This window comes from Mustela putorius, unplaced genomic scaffold (genome assembly GCF_011764305.1).
Source record: "Mustela putorius furo isolate JIRA1106 unplaced genomic scaffold, ASM1176430v1.1 tig00000870_pilon_pilon_pilon, whole genome shotgun sequence".
NCBI classification, from domain to species: domain Eukaryota; kingdom Metazoa; phylum Chordata; class Mammalia; order Carnivora; family Mustelidae; genus Mustela; species Mustela putorius.
This window is the reverse complement of record NW_025421503.1, coordinates 410,410-434,306: the sequence shown is the minus strand read 5'-3', so window position 1 is coordinate 434,306 and position 23,897 is coordinate 410,410.

The following is a 23,897-nucleotide window of genomic DNA, read 5'->3' as shown; positions in this document are numbered from 1 at the left end:
TCACTTGGTTTGAGCAAATAAAAGACATAAGTGAGGCCCTTACTTCAAAGATAAGAGTTAAAATCAGTCAGAGATGAAGAATGCAATAGATGTGATTGGGAAAATGTTTGATGCAATAAACAGTAGGTTGAAAAAGCAGAGGGATGAATTAGGGACATAGAAGAAAAAATAATGGAAAGTAATGAAGATGACTAAAAGAGAAAAGAGGCACTACAGAGCAAGAGAGTAGATTTTGGGAACTCAGTGACTCCATCAAATGTAATAATAGGAATTACAGAAGAAGATACAGAAAAAGGGGAGAAAGTTTATTTGAGGAAATAAAAGCTGAAAATGTTCCTAATCTGAAGAAGGAAAGAGACATCCAATCTAGAAGGCACAGAGAAATCGCATCAAAATCAACAAAGCAGCCCAACACCAAGACATAGTCTCAATAAATTTGTGAAATATAACAAAAAGAAAAAAAATGTTAAAAGCACAAACACAGAATTCCTTAGCTTACATGAGAAGGTGCATAAGCCTAACTGATTTCTCAACAGAAACGAGGTAAGCCAGAAGAGAATGGAATGGTGTATTCAATGTGCTGAATGGGAAAAATCTGTAGTCAAGAAAACTTGTCCAACAGGGGTATCATCCAGAATAGTAGGAGAGACAGTGTTTCCCAGAAAAACAAAAACTAAAGGACTTTGTGACCAAAAACATAGCCTTGCAAGAAATATTATAAGGGACTGTATGAATGGAAAGGGGAGACAAAAAGTGACAAAGAAAAGAAAGGAACAGAGAAAATCTCCAGAAACAACAAGAAACTAATAAAATGGCAATAAATACATAACTTTGTAAAATTACTTTGCATGCATATAGACTACATACTCCAATCAAAAGGCTTAGGGTAAGAGGAGCTAAGACAGTAGCATCGTAGAAGGACCCCAGGCACCTCTCATCACTGGAACCACAACCAGAAAACTGTCAAATCATTCTGAATACCAAACAAATTGACCTGAGAACTGATAGGGCAAGCTCCACAATTAGTGGAAGAGAAGCAGGCACATTGAGGAAAATAGAAAGTGGGGAAACCCCCCTCAGGGGCAAAAAGAGATACCTAGCACCATTTCTCTCCCCCACCCCTCAGCATAAGCACATAAGCACCAACCCATGTGGCCCCTCCTGGCTTTAAAAGTAAAAAGGGCAGGGACATTCCCAGGTTACTAGGAAAACCTCTGAGAGAGTCACTGTGGGTGCACACTATGGAAGGCTATAATTTTAGCAAAACATACAGAAATGGAGACTGTCCTGGAGGGTTTAGTGAATAGAGCAGACTGTGATTTCTCTGTTCTGGGACAGAGGATTGGGTGTGGCCATGTTTGCTTTGATCCTCAAAAGAGGCCCAGAAAGCCACCAGAGAACAAAAGCTCAAAAAATTGGTTTCCACTGAAGCCAAACCCCCCTAGGGGGGCTAGGTATTGTTGTCTGAGAAAGAGTGTGGCAGGTCCCTCTCTGAGAAGACAAGCTGGAAAAACAAAAGAGCAATAACCCTAGGTTCCCCGTAAGATTGTAAAATCCCAACAAGGTAGGAAAATAGTATATTGAGCTCCAGGCATTGCCTCATGGCTTCTTTATTTTGTACACATAACTCTCTTTCTCTTTTTATTCTTTCTCTTATGCTTCTTCTGTTTTTTTTTCTTTTTACCTTTTTCTCATTTCAACTAATTATTTAATGTATCAACTTTTATTTCATAGTAGCTTTTTAACTTGTACATTTTCACACACATGTACTTTTTATAGATATATGCATCATTGTAGTCCATGTTTCTCTATTCAATAGTACCTTTATATATATACAAGTTTTACTTTCCCTGTCATTTTGGTAACTAAGGTCCTCTAACAAGCAGAACAAAATACACCCAGGAATAACTGAAACATCCTATTTTGTCCACACTGAGAGATTATACTCCTTTCCCCTCACATCCTCTTTTCAAATTTTTAATTATTTTTAATTTTTAAAAAATTATATACATTTTATGCTCATGTTTCATTTTGGCTTTATTTTTTCAGTTGTGGTTTCCAACTCTCTGGATTTTCCTAGGGTGCATCTTGCTTAGGTTGTGCTTGATATTTTAGACTCTACACATTCCCTCAACCATCCCTCAGCAGAATGACTAGGAGGAGAAACTCCCAATGAAAAGAACCAGGAAAAAAGTTCTCTGCCACAGACTTAATGGTGGATATAAGCAAGATGTCAGAGATAGACTTCAGGATAGCAATCAAGAAGTCAATAGCTAGGCTTGAAAAAACAATTTGCAATAATGTAGAACCTCTAAGAGCAGAAATGAGATCTAATCAGGCCAAACTCAAAAATGCTATGAATGAGATTCAGTCTAAACTGAGTACTCTAACTGCTAGGATAAATGGTGCAGAAAACTGAACTAGTGATCTAGAAGATAAGCAGAAAGAAAGGAAGGAAGGCAAGGAAGATAAGGATAGACAGCTAGAAGCCCATGTAAACAGGCTTAGAGAGATCAATGATGCCATTAAACCTTCCAGAGTCAGGGATATTGGGATCCCTGAGGGGATGGAGAGAGAGGGATAGGAAGAATATTTGAGGAAATCATAGATAAGAACTTCCCTAATCTGGGGAAGGATACAAACATGCATGTCCTAGAGGCAGTGAGGATCCATCCCAAGATCAATAAAAATAGACAAACACCCTGACATATAATAATAAAACTTGCAAATCTTAGAGCCAAGGAAGCTATCCTGAGAGCAGCTGGGGGAAGAGATTTCTTATGTTCAGAGGACGAAATGTAGGAATAACATCAGACCTATCCACAGAGATCTGGCAAGCCAGATAGGGCTGGCAAGACATAATCAGGGTACTAAATGAGAAGAACATGCAGCCAAAAATACTTAATCTACCAAAGTTGTCATTAAGAATGGATGGAGATACAAGGAGCTTCCAACACTGGCAGAAATTGAAAGAATATGTGACCACAAAGTCAGCCTTGCAAGAAATATTATGGGGGATTCTATAAAAGAAGAAAGACCCCAAAAGTAATATAGACCAAAATTTATAGACAATGAAGAGAAACAGGGACTTTACAAGCAATGTAATGGCACTAAATTTGTGTCTTTCAAAAGTCACTCTTAATGTGAATGGCCAAATGCTCCCATGAAATGACACAAGGTTGCAGATTTTATAAAAAGACAAGAACCATCCATATGCTGAATCCAAGAGATTCATTTTGAACATATAGACACTTAAAGATTGAAAGTGAGGGGATGGAGAACCATAATTCATACCAATGGACCTCAAAAGAAAGCTGGGGTAGCAATTCTCATATAAGATAAATTGGATTCTAAACCAAAGACTGTAGTAAGAGATGTGGAGGGACACTATATCATACTTAAAGTGTCTATCCAACAAGAAAATCTATCAATTGTAAATATCTATGCCCCCAACATGGGAACAGGAACTATATAAGCCAACAGTTAGCCAAAATAAAGAATCATGTTGATAATAATACATTAATAGTAAGAATCGTCAACACACCACTCTCAGCAATAGACCAATCATCAAAGCAGAAGATCAACAAAGAAAGAGTTTTGAGTGACACATTGGACCAGATGTACTTCATACATGTATACAGAAATTTCCACCCTGAAACAGCAGAATACTCATTCTTCTCAAGTGTACAAGAAACTTTCTCCAGAATAGACTACATACAGGCTCACAAATCAGGACTCAACTGACACCAAAAGACTGAGATTATTCCCTGCATATGCTCAGACCACAATGCTTTGAAACTGGAATTCAATCATGAGAAGAAACCTGGAAGGAATTCAAAGACTTGGAAGTTAAAGAGCATCCTGCTAAAGAATGATTGGGTCAAAGAGAATATTAACGAAGAACTTAAACAATTCATGCAAACCGATGAGGATGAAAACATATCTGTCCAAAACCTATAGGATACTGCAAAGGCAGTCCTAATGGGGAAAATACATAGTCATTCAAGCATCTCTCAAAAAAGAAGTAGAAAAATCCTTAATGCACATGTGAACCTTACACTTAAAAGAGATGGAGAAAGAAGAGCTCATAAAACATAAATGAAGCAGGAGAAGAGAAATACTAAAGATTAGAACAGTGACCAATGAAATAGAAAACAGAAAAACAGTAGAACAGATTGATGAAACTAGAATCGGGTTCTTTGAAAGAAATTAGTAAGATCAATAAACCTCTGGCCAGACTTAATCATAAGAAAAGAGAAAGGAACCAAATTAATGGAATCGTGGAAATAGAAAAATAATTATTAAAAAATTTTACCAGCAATATATGCCAAAAATTGAGCAACCTGGAAGAAATAGATGCCTTCCTGGAACCTTGTGATCTACCAAGATTATAAGAGGGGAGGGGTGGGGATATGGGTAGCTGGGTGAAGTGTATTAATGAGAGCATGTGCTGTGATTAGCACTGGGTGTTATATGCAACTAATGAACACTCTCTAAACACTAAAAATAAAAACAGATACATGAAATGTTACAAATTCTAAGATGAGAGGTAAATGTAGAAAAGGATGTAGAAGAGGTTACAGAAGACACAAACCATGGGATTACTGTGTACCAGGCTCTGCATTGGCCTCTGGGTCCTAAAATATATCAAAAAAATGTTTTCAAAATATAACACCTTACAACAGGCCCAAAGCTGTTCATGCACGTTTGATACTATTTGAAATAAGAGAACTGTTAACTGGAAACTCAAATGCCTTTTTGTTGCATATCAATTTTATTATAGTGGGATTTACTCTGAATCCTCTTAGAACTGAGACACTGGGTTGCAAAGAGCCTACTAAAATAAGTGCATATATTTAATGTCCATTTCATTGTATTGCAAACACACAAGATATTTGCATTGACTCCCTTGATCAATAAATAATCTTTTTTAAAAATTTTATTTATTTATTTGACAGACAGAGACCACAAGTAGGCAGAGGAGGCAGGTAGAGAGAGGGGGGAGCAGGCTCCCTGCTGAGCAGAAAGCCCAATGCAGGGCCCCAATCAATAATCTTTTTTAAAAAGTCACTTTGGGGCACCTGGGTGGCTCAGTGGGTTAAAGCCTCTGCCTTCAGCTCAGGTTATGATCCCAGGATCCTGGATCCAGCCCCACATCAGGCTCTCTGCTCAGCAGGGAGCCTGCTTCCCTTCCTCTTTCTCTCTGCCTGCCCTTCTGCCTACTTGTGATCTCTGTCTGTCAAGTAAATAGATAAAATCTTTAAAAAAATTTAAAAAATCACTTTGAATTCTTTATCAGGAATACTGCTTATCTAGGTTCATTTAGCTCTTCTGTTAAGGTTTTGTCCTGTTCTTTCGTATAGGATATGTTCCTCTCTTTCCTTATTTTACCTAACTCACTGTGTTATTTTTCAAGTTTTTTTTTTTTTAATTCCAGTTAGTTAACATACAGTCCAATACTAGTTTCAGGTGTAGGATTTAGTAATTTCTTAACCATATACAGCACCCAGTGTTCAAAACAGCAAGCAGCCTCCTTGATATCCATGACCTATTTTTTTTCTCCCGAGTTTTTTTTAAATTCCAGTAGTTAACGTATAGTGTAATATTCATTTCAGGTGTTGGATTTAGTGATTCATTACTACCATACAACAGCCAGTCCTCATCATAACAAGTGCCTTCCTTAATACCCATCACCCATTTAACCCATTCCCCTGCCCACCTTCCCTCCAGCACCCCTCAGTTTGTTTTCTACAGTTAAGTCTGTCTTATGTTTTGCCTTTCTCTTTTTTCTCTTATGTTCATCTGTTACATTTCTTAAATTACACATATGAGTGAAATCATATGGTATTTGTCTTTCTCTTACTTATTTTGCTTAGTTTAATACACTCTAGTTCCACCCACCTCATTGTAAATGGCAAGATTTCATTATTTTTATGGTCTAATAATACTACATATATATACATATACATACATATATATATATATATATATATATATGTGTGTGTGTGTGTATATGTACTACAACTTCTTTATCTATTCATCAGTCAATGGACATTTGGGTTCTTTCCATAAGTTTGCTGTTGTTGATGAAGCTGCTGTAAACATTGAGGTGCATGTACCCATTTGAATCAGTATTTTTTTATCCTTCAGGTAAATACCTAGTAGTACAATTGTTGGGTCTATGGTAGTTCTAGTTTTAGCTTTTTGAGAAGCCTCCAAATTGCTTTCCCCAGTGTCTTTACCAATTTGCATTTCCACCAACAGTGTAAGAGTTCCCCTCTCTCTGCCTCCTTGCCAACATCTGTTGCTTCCTGTGTTGTTTATTTTAGCTGTTCTGACAGGTATGAGGTGGTATCTCATCATGGTTTTGATTTATATTTTCCAGATGACAAATGATGTTGAACATCTTTTCATGTTTCTATTACTCATCTGTATATCTTGTCTTCTTTGAAAAAAATGTTTATTCATGTCTTCTGCCCACTTTTAAAATGGATTATTATTTTCGAGGTGTTTTAACTCTCTGTTTTTACATCTCTATATTAGGAAAGTCATCTGCATCTCCTAATCTTGAAAGTAGAGGTCTAATGAAGAAGGTGTCTTCTGTTGCCATGTAGCTTAATGCCCCCCTGTTAACCAGAGCTGGGAGCTTCTGTGGTGTTACCTATTTGGGCTGTGTTCAGCCTTCTCTTGTAACATAAAAACATTTGCCTTTAGTCCACTTTATTTCAATGGCCCACTTTTCCTGTTGTTGATGTTTTTGGCAGGGTTTGTTCTTTTTGCTGTTGTGGGTGCTATCTGGGGATGCTGCTGGCTTGTAGTCAGGCAATATCAACAGTCAGACTAGATACCTTCCATGTCCATCTACAGCTGCTTCAGTTGCACTGAACTAGCATCTTGGGATGCCCCCTAAGAGTTTTTAATTGGTTAGCTGAGTTGGTACTCAGACCAGATATCTTCCCTCAATCTCTCTAATGGGGCTGTGATTGCACTGAATTATAGGGCCCTTACTCTGTTCTGTTCACTGAGATGTTTTTATGGGTGGGTGGGTGGGTGGGTCAGTCAGACCAGTTTCTTACTCCTAGTACATCTAATTGGCAGAGTTCTCTTTCTGCACAGCCAGATATGAGATTCAGCTTCTGGGACTATGGGCACATTGGTATGTGTGGCTATCTTCCCCTCTACCTTGGGTGGGAGTCATTTTGGAATGGTGCCAGTCCCTGCTGGGTTTGTTTGCAATGTGTGTCAGGGCAGGGGCTGTTTTGGAGGCATCCTTGATGCATGGAGTGGGTTGGATGGGGTGGGGTCAATAGAAGAAGATGGGGGCAAGGCACTGGCTGATAGCAAGATAAGAAGAGTGTGTTTTCATTGGTTGTGGTTTTGTCTATCTAAGCTGCAGAGTGGTGGGGAAAGAAATTGTACTTACCAGCTCTTTTGTTCTTGAAGAAGTCTTCTAAAGATCCCTGCCCCTCTAGCACACATTCTGAGATTAGTAAATGCATTTATTTCATGTATTCCTCAGGTGCTTTTCAAATTTCTGTTTCTATGTTGTGTCCCTGGTCTGTCTGTGCAGGATTATTTGTTATACTAGATCTTTAAGAGTGGGGACTCTTCCTATTGTCCTCTGGCTTTCCTGGATTAGTCCACTGATTTTTAAAGTACCCAAAGTTAAACCCCATTGGTTTACAAAGTTAATGTTTTGGGGACTTGCCTTCCCCATGCAGGTCTTGCATGCTTGAGGTGCCTGGTGTGGGGTCTAATCCTTTGGCCGCTCCATTTTTGTGGTGTTCATCCCATTTACAGTTAGTCTTGCTGGGAGTTTGGTTCCTAACTGTGTCTTCACCCCCTGACTTCTTTCAGCCTGGCCTCTTCACTACAATTAATTATGGAAAGTCTATTCTGCAGTCTTAGGATCATTTTAAGGGTTAGTTGCTCTAATGTGTCTGTTTTCTTGGTGTGACCAGGGGAGGAGGTGAGCTCAGGATCCTCCTACTCTGTCATCTTCTCAGAAGTCTCCTGTCCTTTGATTCTTTTTTTTTTCCTTTTCTCTCTTTCTTTTATTTTCTTTAATTTTTTAAAAAAATGGTTTTCAGCGTAACAGTATTCATTGTTTTTGCACCACACCCAGTGCTCCATGCAATATGTGCCCTCCTTAATACCCACCACCTGGCTCCCCCAACCTCCCACCCCATGCTCCTTCAAACACTTCAGATTATTTTTAGAGCCCACAGTCTCTCATAGTTCACCTGCCCTTCCAATTTCCCTCAACTCCCTTCCCCTCTCTAACTCCCCCTGTCCTCCATGCTATTTGTTATGCTCCACAAATAACTGAAACCATAGGATAATTGACTCTCTCTGTTTGACTTATTTCACTCAGCATAATCTCCTCCAGTCCTGTCCATGTTGCTACAAAAGTTGGGTATTCATCCTTTCTGATGGAGGCATAATACTCCATAGAGTATATGGACCACATCTTCCTTATCCATTTGTCGGTTGAAGGGCATCTTGGTTCTTTCCACAGTTTGGTGACCGTGGCCATTGCTGCTAGAAACATTGGGGTACAGATGGCCCTTCTTTTCACTACATCTGTATCTTTGGGGTAAATACCCTGTAGTGCAATTGCAGGGTCATAGGGAAGCTCTATTTTTAATTTCTTGAGGAATCTCCATACTGTTCTCCAAAGTGGCTGCACCAACTTGCATTCCCACCAACAGTGTAAGAGGGTTCTGTCCTTCCATTCTTGATCAAGACACTTGCCCTTTCTCTGAATCTGATTGTCAGCCTGGAAAATGAAGAGTGTTAATTACACTACTCATTGTAAGTGATTACAGTAAGGTTTATCAGAGAAAGAAATGCAGATCTGAAAATAAGACATGTAATTGTACACAGGCAGGGTATTTGTCATTAATTTTGTACTATCCAAGATCTTATCCCGTTCATCTTTATTTCTTTGATTATAAGCATGTTTGTCTTTCTTTCTTTCTTCCTTCCTTTATTTATTTATTTATTTCTTCTTTTCTTTTCCTTTTCTCTCTCTCTCTCTCTCTCTCTCTCTCTCTCTTTTTTTTCTGGTTTTCCTCTGCTACCACATCACCTGTACAGGCTAAAAAACAATGAAATATTTTCCCTGGAACACTGAAGAAATAGAAATATCATAAATATATACCTACCTTTTTTTCCCTTAAAAAGCTTTGAAACTCATTTTCAATTTTTCCCCACTGTGTGGTTCAAGTAGATTAAATTTTCTAAGTTAAAAATAATGTTATTATTCTTAGGTTCCACTTGATATAAACATACACCACAATTTCTCCCATTTAATGCCACTATGGGCCTGGAGGGAATAGGGAGAACAACTGTATAGGGAATAAGACTTTGAAAAGTAAACCATAAAAATGCGACTTTGGGAGAGATACCAGCACTGTAAGCATCATCAGGCCAATAGTGAGTTTCCTACTTTTCCTTCAATTTTTCATGCCTTGCATTCAAGGCAGTTGGGAACCTTGAAAGGACATAAGCATGAGACAGAAAGAGCTCCAGAAAATTCCCTTGTTCTGGCTAAAATGTGATAAAGTGACTCCTAATTCTCAGAGGAAGATTTCATATTCACATTAAATTTTCATTTATTTTTATCTTTTCCCCCTTAGACTTTTTATCCCCATCTCCAGGAAATAGTACTGTAGTGACAAGAATAATATCGGAGGCTGTAGGGAGTTTTTCATTTTAGGCAGTGTTTTCCCAAGAGGGTGGCAATCAATCCCTCTATTTAAAAAAAAAAAAAAGATTTTATTTATTTATTTGTCAGAGAGAGTGAGCACAGGCAGACAGAGTGGCAGGCAGAGGCAGAGGGAGAAACAGGCTCCCTGCTGAGCAAGGAGCCCAATAGGGGACTCCATCCCAGCACGCTGAGATCATGACCTGAGCCGAAGGCAGCCACTTAACCAACAGAGCCACCCAGGCATCCCAATACCTCTATTTTCTTAATAAATGAGTAAATGCATTTATCTCTAAACACTTCTTTCTCAGAACTGCTTTTTCCCCTTCAGGTAAAAGTGAGCTTGTCTGAGTTCTTTCTTGTTTATTAGAGTATGTTTTAAATGCAAATAAATATTCCTATCTGGTTTTGCAGTATCCAATATGTTTTGATATGTTTTGTTTCCATTTAATTTGTTTCAATGTATTTCTTGATCTTCCTTTTATTTTCTTCTTTTTAATTAGCATATAATGTATTATTAGCTCCAGGGGTACAGGTCTGTGAATCACCAGGTTTACACACTTCACAACACTCACCATAGCACATACACTTTTACTTTCTTCTTGACCCATTACTGGTTGAGCAGTGAGCTATTTCCACATACCTAAGAATTTGTAAAATTTTCTCTTGTTGATTGCTAGTTTCATATCATTTTGGTGAGAAAAGACATTTGGTATGATTCCAGTCTTTCTAAATTTGCTAAGATTTGTTTTGTGGTTTATCATATGATCTATCCTGGAGAAAGTTTCAAGTTGACTTGAAGATAATGTGAATTTTAATGCTTTTGCATGGAATACTCTGTATATATCTATCATGTCAATTTGGTCCAATGTATTGTTCAAGTCCAATGTTTCCTTGTTGATTTTCAGTCTGAATGATCTATCCTTTGCTGAAAATGAGGCACCGAATTCCTCTACTATTGTTGTATTGTGGTATATTTCTCCCTTAATCTATTAATGTTTGCTTAATATACTTTGGTGATTCAAATATGTGAAAAAATATATATATGTATATTTAATTGTATTCTTGATAAATTAAAACCTTTATTATTATGTAATGACTTTTAAAAATCTCATGTTATTGATTTTGCCTTCATGTCTATTTTGTATGATAGACATATAGTTGTCCAAATTTCCTTTTGCTGTCCATTTGTGCAGAATATCCTTTTTTATCCCTTCATTTTGAACTTATTTGAGTCTTTTGTGGATAGCATATACATAGGTCTTGCTATTCTTTAAGATTTTATTTATTTATTTGACAGATAGAAAGAGAAATCACAACAAGGGTCAGTGGCAGGCAGAGGAAGAGGAAAAGCAGGTTCCCCATGAAGGAGGGACCCCGATGTGTGGCTCAATCCCACGGTCCCAGGATTTAGTAGATATTCTTTGCTGACAATTTTATTTAACACATATTATGTCATCTCAACGTCTCCTGCCTTGTGGATCTTCTATTGAGAAATCTGCTGATATCTTTTTTTTTTTTACTTTTAATTTTTTATTTTTGATATCTTAATGAGCGTGTCTCTGTACATTACGATGTTTTATTTTATTTTTCTCTGGCTGCTTTTAGGATTCTCTATTCTTTAAAATTTTTTGACAGTTTAATTATAGTGTATCTTGGAGAAAGTCTTTTGGTATTGAGATAATAGGGTAATTAATTAGTCACATAAACTTGGATGTCTAAATTGTTCCCCAGGTTTGGAAATTCTCAAGTATTATTTCTTTAAAAAATTATTTACCCTTCTCCTTCTGGAACCCAAACTATTCTATTTGTAAGTTTGGTGGTGTCATATAGATCATTAGGATTTCTTTACTCTTTTTCATTCTTTTTTCTTTGTTCTCCTATCCTTATTTCAAAGTTCCTATCCTTAAGATAATGTGACCTATTTTCCATTTGGTTTATCTGCTGTAGATGCTCATTATTGCATTTTCTTTTTCATTTAATTCTTTGAATTCATCAATTCTGGAATTTCTACTTTGTTCTTTTTTTATTATGGCTATCTCTTCATTAAATTTCTCATTTTGTTAGTCTATGTTTTTCCCAATTTCTTTTAATCATCTTTTTGTGTTTTCTTGTAGCTCTTTCAGTTTTTTTTTTTAATTTATTTGACAGACAGAGATCACAAGTAGGTAGAAAGTCAGTCTGAGAGAGAGGAGGAAGCAGGCTCTCTGCCAAGAGCCCGATGTAGGGCCCCATCCCAGGACCCTGGGATCATGACCCAAGCCGAAGGCAGAGGCTTTAACCCACTGAGCCACCCAGGGTCCCCGCTCTTTCAGTTTTTAAAGACAACTGTTTTGAATACTTTACCAGCTAGATAGCAGAATTCTGTGTTGTTGTTTGCTTACTGGAAGATTATTTTTATTTTTTGATGATTATATGTTTCCTTGATTCTTTATGCTTTTTAGTCTTGCTTTTCTATTTTTTGCATTTAAAGATACAGACATCTCTTCAAATATTTGCTAGTTGTTTTGGGGTGGGAAATATTTTTCATTGATTTTGCTTCTATCTGGATTATTCTCCAATCTTGTATGGGTACGCCTACTTCACACTCCTTGTTCCTTCTTCTAGCTGAATTCTTAAGCTTGTATGTCTCATTTGGTTTTTACAACTCACTAGACTGGCTACAGAAAATCTCACTTTTGTTTTCCAGAATGTAGTGCTACAACACAAGTTGGTGATTTATCCCTTGCACACAGACCCTAGCCTAGTTTGTAAGACCAGTCCCTTTCTGATGGAACTTTCTCTCACTGCCACACTTGGAAGCATAGGAAGGAGCTGCAATGTGAGTCAAAGTATTGTCTTAGCACTCAAGGATTTGGAGCTGATCATAAGCCAGCTGGAGGAATCCTCAGGTGGGATTATCCCAGTGTTTTATGAGTGTCATTCCTGCAGGTATCCTAAACACAGTCAAAGAGGAATCAAATCCTTTTAGTGCTTTTTGATATTCTTATATTCCTCTGTCCCAATTTCTTCCCTCCCCTCAGTTTCTGCCTCAGTACTTTTGGTGGTGTGGGTGAGAAATGCTTTTTTTTTCCAGCAACATCCCACACAGCTGGGGAAGCCAGGCACTCACCCAACATTATCTATTTATCTGTAAAGAAACTGGCATTGTCCAGTTAAGTCCTGTGCTGTGTCACCTAGAAGGAGAGGAGATGTTGACAAAGTTCAACTTAACTTTTCAAATGCTTTCAAATGCATGTTTTTGCTCCAATGGAGTGCTACAATCTTTCATTAGGAAGGATGGACTTCTAAAAATTCTCTCTTGCCCATGGGTGTCTGATGAAGCCTGAAATTTCCAGGTTTTCCCAACCACTTCCAAGAGGAGTTGTGGTCAGTTTACTGGCTCATCCTAATTTCACAGCATATACCAAAATATACCTCATAGTCAATGTACAGCTGGTTAAGACTCCTTCTGGGTACATTAGCATATGCTGCTGGTTCTGAAAACTTCTATGGAGGTACTTTTGTTTGTGGACAGATGTCAACTTTTAGTTCCTAGAGATAGGGGATGTAAGAAGGAGAGATGTGTTACTCTTCCACGATAGTGACATTATTTTCTATTAATAAATTTTTAAGTGTACAGTGTTGTTAACCATAAGCACAATGTAGTACAACTAATCTCTAGAATTTCCCTATCCTGAATGACTTAAACCCACTGAAGAACAATTCACTCTTATCATTTGCCCCAGCTCATGGTATCTACCACTTTACACCTTCTATTTCAATGATTTTGACTATATTCAATTCCACATGTAAAAATGATGCCTTAACCTATTTGTTTCTCTTCAGTGTTTTTCACTTAGGCAATGCCCTACTGATACATCCATGTTGTCCCAAATGGAAGGATTTCTTTCTTTTTTTATGGCTAAATGATAATTTTTTGTATGTATGCATTTTTTCTTTATGTTGATTTATCAACAGATTGTTTCCACCAATTGGCTCTTGCAAATAATGTTGTAATGAACATGAAAATTGAAATATTATTTTGAGATCCTGATTTCAATTCATTTAAATAAATACTCAGACGTAAGATAGCTGGATCATATCACACTCTATTTTTAATTTTAAAGGAACTTCCATACTGTTTTCCATTTGGACTGAATCATTTTAGATTTTAATCAAGAGTGCACAAAAGTTTTAATTTTTCAACATACTGCCCAATACTTATTATTTTCTTTTTTTAATGTACAATCCCCATCTTAATGGTGTGATATGATACTTAATTGTTGATTTGACTGTATTTCCTTGATGATCACTAACATTAAACATCTTTTCTTATATCTGTTTGTTATTTTTATTTTTAAAAGAAATGTCTATTCTATTCATTTGCCCATATTTAAAATATTTTTTTTATTTTTCCTAATGCCCTGTAGTAGTTCCTTGTATATATTAAAAATTAACCTCTTACCACATGTATATTTTATAAGCATTTTATCCCATTCTATAGATTTTCTATTCATTCTGTTCTTTTCTTTGTTGTGAAGAAGATTTGTAGTTCAATGTAGTCACACTTGTTTATTTGTGCTTTTGTTTTCTGCTCTCTTGGTGCTATACCTAATAAATCATTGTCAAGAAAAAAATGTTATGAATATTTTCCTCTTTGTTCTTGTGTAGGGGTTTTACACTTTAAGGTCCTATGTTTAAATCTCCACTCCATTTTGTATTGATGTAAATTTTTTTCTTTGCATTATTTATTACTTTTTTTTCTGTATTCCACAAATATTTATGAACATCTATTCTGTGATGTTCACTGCAAATACAATAGTTGACACAGTCAACTTTTATGTAATGTAAAATTACCTGGAGAGTTGAAAAGTAAACATAATGCTTAGATAGGTTTCATTTGATTACATTCATGTAACAATATCAATTTATTTATTTATTTTATTTTTAAACTTACCCTTTCATGAAGAAGAATTGCAATAATGCAAGGCACTTTTGTATATGCTGTATTTAGATTCACCAATTTTTGACATTTGACCACATATGCTTCATATCTCTCTTTTTTCCTCAAATATTTGGGTGTGGGTTACAGATGTTACACCCCGCTGAATCTGAATATTTTACATGGACCTAGGGGATATAGTGCAGAGTCATTTAGAAAAAAAATAGGTACCATATGATTTTATTTATTTGTGGGATTTAAGAAATAAAACAAAAGAACAAAGGAAAATAGAAAAACAAACCACAACAGACTTAACTGTAGAGAACAATCTGATGGTTGTCACAGAGGAAGTGAGTGGGCAGATGGGTGAGATATGTGAAAGGGATAAAAGTAAACTTACTGTGATTAGCACTGAGTGATGTATAGAATTTTTGAATCATCACATTGTACACCTGAAACAAATATTCACTGTATGTTAATTATGCTTGAATTAAAAATAATTGTTAGAACAATTGACAGACTAGTTTTTATTTTAATTGGCAGACTTTGAATGTAGACTGTGTATTAGATTATAATATTGTATCAAAATTTTCTTGAATTTGATCATTGTGTTGTAGATACATGAGAATGTCCTGTTCTTTTTTAAAATACGTGTTAAAGTATTGAGTGGATTTTTTTATATAGTGAAAATAAAGGATCCAGTTTTGTTCTTTTTCATGTGGCTATCTAGTTTTTCCAGCATCATATTTTGAATAGACTACTCATTCCCTATTGTGTAGTCTTAGCACATTTTTAAAGAAATTATTTAACTATATATGTATGGGTTTATTTCTGGGCTGTCCATTTTGTTATATAGGTCTATGTGTCTGTCTTTATGCCAATATAATACTATTATAATTACTGTAGCTTTGTAATGTGTTTTGAAATCAGGAAATGTAAGACCTCTAGTTTTGTTCTTCTTTCCCATGATAATTCTGGTTATTCAGGGCCCATTGTGGTTCTGTATGAATTTTAGGAAAAATAAAAGATTTTAGTCTCTGTAAAACAACATAAGTGATTTTATGATTTTGATAGAGATTGCATTGATTACTTTGTATATGATCAAATCTTAAAAAAATATTGTCTTCTAATCCATTAACATGGAAGATATTTCCATTTATTTGTGTCTTTTTAATCTTTTTTAGCAACTTTTTTCAGTTTTCACTGTATAAGTCATTCTCTTCCTTGACTAAGTTTTTTCTTAAGTATTTTATTATTTTTGCTGCTGTTACAAATTATTTTCTTAATTTCCTTTTTAGAATTTTATTGTTAGTTTAGTGAAATTCAAATGATTTTATGTTAATTTTTATCCTGAAACATTATTGCATTTCTTTAATAGTTCTAATAGTTTTTCATCTATGAACAGAGATCATTTTCCTTCTTGTTTTTCATTTGGATGCTTTTTATTTATTTTTCTTGACTAATTGCTCTGGCTAAACTTCCAGTCATCTCCCACCAAAATGACTAGGAGGAGGAATGCCCAACAGAAGAAAAATACAGAGACCTTCTGCAACAGAGCTAACGGCTATCAACATAGACAATATGTCAGAAAGAGAATTCAGGCTAACAATTATCCAGGCAATAGCAAGGTTGGAGAAAGCCGTTGATGACCAAACAGAATTGATTAAGGCTGAGCTAAAAGCGACCAGAGATGATGTTCACAATGTTAGGGCGGAGCTTAAAGCTACCAGGGAGGAGGTTCATAATGCTCTCAATGATTTCCAATCTAATCTAAACTCTCTCAAAGCTAGGATAACTGAGACAGAAGATAGAATTAGTGATCTGGAGGACAAACAGATAGAGAGAAAGGACCAGGTGGAAGCCTAGAACAAACAGCTTAGAAACCACGAAAACAGAATCAGGGAAATAAATGATGCCATGAAGCATTCCAACATCAGAATTATTGGAATCCCTGAAGGGGAGGAGAAAGAAAGAAGTCTAGAAGATATAGTGGAACAAGTACTTCATGAAAATTTTCCCAATCCCATGAATGGAACCAGTGTTCATGTACTAGAGGCTGAACGGTCTCCACCCAAGACTATACATTCCAAAAAAACATCACGAAACCTGATAGTCAAATTGAGGAATTATAATTGTAGGTATAATCTCTTGAAAGCCGCTAGGACAAAGAGCCTCCTTACTTACAGAGGAAAGCCCATCAGAATAACGTCAGACCTGTCCACAGACACCTGGCAAGCCCAAAAGGCTGGCAAGATAGATCCAGGGCACTAAATGAGAAGAACATGCAGCCAAGAATACTTTATCCAGCAAGACTGACATTCAGAATGGATGGAGAGATAAAGAGTTTCCAAGACCAGCAAGGCTTAAAAGACTATGCAACTACCAAGCCGACACTGAAGGAAATATTAAGGGGGGTTCTATAAAAGAGGAAAAATCCTAAGAATAGCATTGAACAGAAATATAGAGACAATCTATATGAAAGACTTTGAAAGACTTCAAAGGTAACTCGATGTCAATAAAAACGTATCTATCAATAATCACTCTCAATGTGAATGGCCTAAATGCTCCCATAAAATGGCACACAGTTGCAGATTGGATAAAACAACAGGACCCATCCATATGTTGTCTACAAGAGACCCATTTTGAACCTAAAGATACGCCCAGACTGAAAGTAAAGGGATGGAGAAGCATCTTTCATGCCAATGGGCCTCAAAAGAAGGCTGGGGTAGTGATTCTCATATCAGACAAATTAGATTTTAAACTAAAGACTGTAGTCAGAGATACAGAAGGACACTACATAATCCTGAAAGGGACTATCCACCAAGATGATCTAACAATTGTAAATATCTATGCCCCCAATATGGGAGCAGTCAATTACTTAAGAAAACTGTTAATCAAGATAAAGAGTCATATTGATATGAATACACTAATCATAGGAGATCTTAACATGTCTCTCTCAGAAATAGACAGATCATCGAAGCAGAAAATCAATAAAGAAAGAACATTGAATGACACATTGGACCAGATGGACCTCATAGATATATACAGAACATTCCACCCTAAAACAACAGAATATTCATTCTTCTCAAGTGCACATGGAACCTTCTCAAGAATAGACCACATACTGGGTCACAAATCAGGACTCAACTGATACCAAAAGACTGAGATTATTCCCTGCATATTCTCAGATCACAATGCTTTGAAACTGGAGCTCAATCACAAGGAAAAGTTCAGAAGGAACTCAAACACCTGGAAGCTAAAGGCCACCTTGCTTAAGAAGACTTCCAGTATTAGGGCGCCTGGGTGGCTCAGAGGGCGGAGCCTTCTGAGACCCCTTCGGCTCAGGTCATGATCTCAGGGTCCTGGGATTGAGTCCCACATCGGGCTCTCTGCTCAGCAGGGAGCCTGCTTCTTCCTCCCTCTCTCTCTGCCTGCCTCTCTACCTGCTTGTGATCTCTGTCTGCCAAATAAATAAATAAAATCTTTTAAAAAAAGAAGACTTCCAGTATTATATTGAATAGAAGTGACAAGAGTTTGCATCATTGTCTTGTTCTTTATCTTAGAGTAAAAGCTTTCATATTTTCACCATGCTAGCTATGGGCTTCTCCTGTATGGCCTTTATGATGTTAGGGTAATTTCATTCCATTCTTAGTTTATTAAGTATGGTTTTTTTTTTTTAATCATGAAAAAGTGTTGAATTTTGTTGAATGCTTTATTTGCACTTGTTGAGATCATCTCATGGTTTTTATCATTTAATCTATTAATATTATATATCACATTAATTGATTTTTGTATTTTAATACATTTTTGCATCCCATAAATAAACCCCAGTTGTTCATATAGCATATAGCCCTCTTAGCTCACTACTGAATTTGATTTGCTAGTATTTTGTTGATAATATCTGCATCTATATGCAGTAGAGAAATGTCTTTGTTTTATTTTTTTCTTCCTTATAGTGTTTTCTTCTTGTTTTGGTTATCAGCCTAATGCTGTCCTTATAAGATGAGTTTGGAAATGATCTCTTCTCTTCAATTTTTTACGAGTTTGAGAAAAATTGGTGAAAACTCATTTAAATATTTATTATCATATGGTGATGTCATCCAGCTTGGGTTTTTCCTTGATGCAAGTTTTCTAATTACTCATTTAATCTAATTATTAATGATAAATTTATTCAGATTTCTATTCCTTCATGATTCAGTCTTAGTGGGTTGTATGTTTCTAGAAATTTATCCATTTTCTCCTGTTATCCAAAATGGTGTCATAAATTATTCATAGTAGTATTTAATGATTCTTTTCATTTTAGTGGTACTCTTACAGATAGTTTTTCATTTCTGATTTTATTTTTTAGTCTCCCCTTCACCAAGTTAAGTTTTGTCAATTTTGTAAATATTTGCAGAAGACTTTCTTCTACTTTTGCTGAGGTTTTCTATTCTCTATCTTATTTGTTTCTGTCACAATTTTTATCATTTTCTTTCTTCTGCTAGTTTTGTGTTTAATTTCTTCTTCTTTTATTAAGCTCCTTTTAGGTTTAGATGTAATGTTTATTTTTAATATGAAATTAAAAATATATTTCAAGTAGATGTTAATTGCTATAAATACCTCCCTTGGTACTGCTTTTTCTGTAGACTTTAAATGTTGGTATATTTTATATTTCTTTTTGTCTGTCTCAAGGAATTTTGTAATTTCCCTCTTGATTATTACTTTGACAAATTGGTTTTTCAGATATATGTTCTTTATTTTCCACTTATTAGTGAATTTTCCAGTTTTATTTCTGCTATTAATTTTTAGGTCCATTTCATTTTGTTAAAAAATATACTTGGTATGATTTCAATGTTAAATTTGTTAGTATTTATTTTGCAACCTTCCTTTGGAGTATAACCATATACACAGTATTAAATCTTCTTATCTATTAACATGTGATATTGTTCCATGTTATTTAGATCCATTTTATTTATTTATGTCTCTTTTATTTTTTCAACCATATATTGTAGTTTCATTTCATAAGTTTTGTGCTTTTGCTAAATGTATTCACGTATTTTATTCTTATTATAATGTTTTAATTTGGATCATTTTCTTAACTTCATTTGTAGATTGTATTAGAAGCATATATATAGAAATAGAAAAATAGAAATTTTGTATGGATAATATATTCTGCAACCTTGTTAAACTCATTAATTTATTCTAGTAGCTTTTAGGGGTAAATGTTAAAATTATTTATATACAGAATCATGTCTTATGGGAATAAATGCAACTTTCTTTTCAACATGGATAGCTTCAATTTCTTTCTCCTCCTTAATATTCCTGACAAGATCTTTCAGTGTCATGTTAAATAGAGGTGATGATGGTGAATTTCTTTCCTTTTCTTTTCTTTTTCCTTTCTTATGAGGAAAACATTTCACCATTTCATGTTTAGATTCTGCATACAAATGTTTCATTGATGGCCTATATATGTGGGTGCAAGAGTTATCTTTTAAAATGTGATGATTTTTTTTTTATCATGAGATGGTATTGCAATTTGTCAGTTCTGTTTCTGAATCTATTGTAAAGATTATGTGTTCTTTATTCCATTAATATGGCATATTATATTTATTGATTATTATGTGTTGAATCAATCTTGAATTTCTGAGAAAAATCCACTTGGTCATGTTGTGTTATCTTTGTTTACATGTTGTTGAATTTAGTTTGCTAATGTTTTGTTGCATTTTATATCTCCATTTATAAAAGTTATTGGTTTGCATTTTCATTTTCTTATAAAAAGTTAGAAAGTGGTCTCTCTATCTTTCCTTTTTTTTTTCTAAAATTTTGAGAAAGACTTGTTATTTTTCCTTTAGATATTTGGTAGAACTTACTAGTGAATCATTTGGGCCTGTGATTTTATATATAAGAAATTTCTGATTAATCATTATCTATAGATATATTTTTAGATTTTTATTTTGTTCTTCAGTCAGTTTTATTTGTTTATCTCTTCCTTAGCATTTGTCCATTTTATGTAGGTTACCTAATTATTTTTTTTTGTATAGAATTGTTCATACTATTATCTCATAATCCATTTTGTTTCAGTAATGTTGGCCATATTCTCTTATTCCTGATGAAATATTTTGAATCTTACATTTTTCCTTGGCCAGTCTAGCTAAATGTTTTTAAGATTTGTGGTTACTTTGAAATAACTAACTTTGGTTTTGCAATTTTTCCCATTATTTTATTGTTCTCTATTTAACTTGTTTTTGTTCTCATCTTTGCTATTTACTTCTTAAACAAATTTTCAGTTAAATTTTATCTTCCTTTTCTGTTTTGAAGTGGAAGATTAAGTTATTGATTTGAGATTTTTAAAAAAAAATTTTAATGTAGATATTTATAAATATTACTTTCTCTTTAAGTATTTCTTTTACTCTATTTCGTGAGTTTTTTGGTTTTGTTTTGTTTTTATCTTGTGATTTCTTTGACTCTGGTTTTTTAGACATGTTTTGTCTAATTACTATATACTTGTAAAATTTCCCCAAATTTCTTCTGGTATTGATTTCTAAATTAATTAAATTGTCATCAGAAGATAATTTCTATAATTCAAGTCATTAAAATTTACTGATGATTGTTTTGTGGCTTGAAACTTTCTATCCTATAACATGTTGCATGGTCTTCTGAAGATAATGCATGTTCTATTCATAATGGTTGGAGTTTTCTATGGATTTCTGACTGGTCTAACTGTTTTTTTTTTTTTTTTTTGGATTGGGGAAGTTTTTATTTATTTATTTATTTTTAAAATTTCTTTTCAGTGTTCCAGAATTTGTTGTTTATGCCCCATAACCAGTGCTCCATGCAGTACATTCCCTCCATAACACCCACTTCCAGGCTCACCCAACTTCTCACCCCTCTCCCCTCTAAAACCCTCAGTTATTTCTTCAGTGTCCACAGTCTCTCATGGTTCATCTCCCCCTCCGATTTCCCCCATCTCCCTTCTCCTCTCCATCTCCCAATGTCCTCCGTGTTAGTCCTTATGCTCCACAAATAAGTGAAACTATGTGATACTTGACTCTCTCTGCTTGACTTATTTCACTCAGCATAATCTCTTCCAGTCCCATCCATGTTGATGCAAAAGTTGGGTATTCATCCTTTCTGATGGAGGCATAATACTCCATAGTGAATATGGACCACATCTTCCTTATCCATTCATCCACTGAAGGACATCTTGGTTCGTTCCACAGTTTGGTGACCATGGCCATTGTGGCTATGAACATTATGGTCCAGATGGCCCTTCTTTTCACTACATCTGTATCTTTGGGGTAAATACCCAGGAGTGCAATGGCAGGGTCATAGTGAAGCTCTATTTTTAATTTCTTAAGGAGTCTCCACACTGTTTTCCAAAGTGGCTGCACCAACTTGCATTCCCACCAACAGTGGAAGAGGGTTCCCCTTTCTTCATATCCTCTCCAACACATGTTGTTTAATGCCTTGTTAATTTTGGCCATTCTAACTGGTGTAAGGTGTTATCTCAATGTGGTCTGTTTTATAATATTTTTCAATCTTATATTTTCAATTTGATATAATGCCTACTTGCTCTGTATATTATTGAATGTTAAAATTTTAATTATTCTGCACTTAGTAGTAAATTATCTGTATATCCCCTCAAATTCTGATAGTTTTTGATTCATGTCTCTTATGTAAGCATATATATGTTTATAATTGTTATGACTTCCTGATGAATTACTTCTTTTAATGTTATAACATAGTATTGCTTATCTCTAGTAACAATTTTTATCTTAAAGTTTAGTCTGATATCATTATACACATTTAATATATAATTTATTTTTTATTTTTAATTATATTATATATATTTATATTGTATTTTTAATATTTTTATTTTTAAATTTATATATATTTAATATTATACTTTTAAGTTTTTAAATTATATATATTTAATATTATCTATTATATATATTTTAGTATTATATTTTAAATATGTATTTTTAATATTTTATTTTGAGCAGAGGGACAGGGAAAGGGATAAGCAGACTCCCCACTGAGTACAGAGCTCCAAATTGGACTAGATCCCAGGGACCTGGGATCATGCTCTGAGCTGAAGACAGATACTTAACTGACTGAACCAGTCTGATGACCCACCATGATATACCATTTTTTATCTTTTTACTTTTAACCAATTTACATCTTTAAGTCCAAGGTAAGTGTTAACACAGCATATGAATTAATCATGTTTTGTGGGGGTTTTTTAAAGATTTTATTTATTTGATAGAGAGAGACAGAGTGAGAAGGATTACAACCAAGGGGAGTGGGAGAGGGAGAAACAGGCCTCCAGCTGAGCAGGGAGCCTGATAAAGGCCTTGATCCCAGGACCTTGGGGTCATGACCTGAACCCAAGGCAGACACTTAATGACTGATCCACCCAGCTGCTCCATGTGTCTTTTTAATCTAATCTACCAATCTATGCCATTTGATTGGGATGTTTCATCTATTTATATTTAATCTAATAATTGATAAAGTAATATTTTTATCAGCAATGTTACTATGTTTTCTTGTATATGATTTATGTCTTTTGTTTCTCTGCTTCTCCATTACAATGTCCTTTGGTGTTAAAATACATTTTACCTGTATACCATTTTAACGTTTTTGGTTTGCTTTTTTTTTTTTTAAGATATTTTTTAAGCAGTGGTCTGAATATAATGATTAACATCTTAAAATTTTAGTTTGGACTTATATCAACTAAATTTCAGTAGTAAGCGAAAGTTTTCTCCAATAGTACAATCTCTCCCCACTTTGTATTATTATTGTTACACAAATTATATTTTATATATTTAAGAGCATCAAAACAGTTTTAAATACAACTTTATATTGCTATTTAAATCAAATAGAATAAAATTGTTAAAAAACAAAAATACATTTAAATGATTTTTTATATTTACTTCTGTAGTTATTTTTACTAGTGCTTTTTATATTTTCCTGTGGATTTGTGTTAGTATCTAGTCCTATCATTTCTGTCTGAATAACTTTAATTTTTCTTGTAAGCAGGTTTGCTAGTAATAGATTTCCCATTTTTGTTTGTGCGGTAATAGTTAATTACTCTAACTTTTACAATTTTGCCAGATATAAGACTGTTGCTTGATCATTTTTTTTTCCCTTTTGGCATTTAAAATAAGCCATCTATCTGTCTTCTGGCCGCCATGATTTCCATTGACAAGTCGTCTGTTATTCATACTGGGGGAATTTATACTTGATGAGTCACTTATTTCTTGCTGCTTTCCAGAATTTTTATTT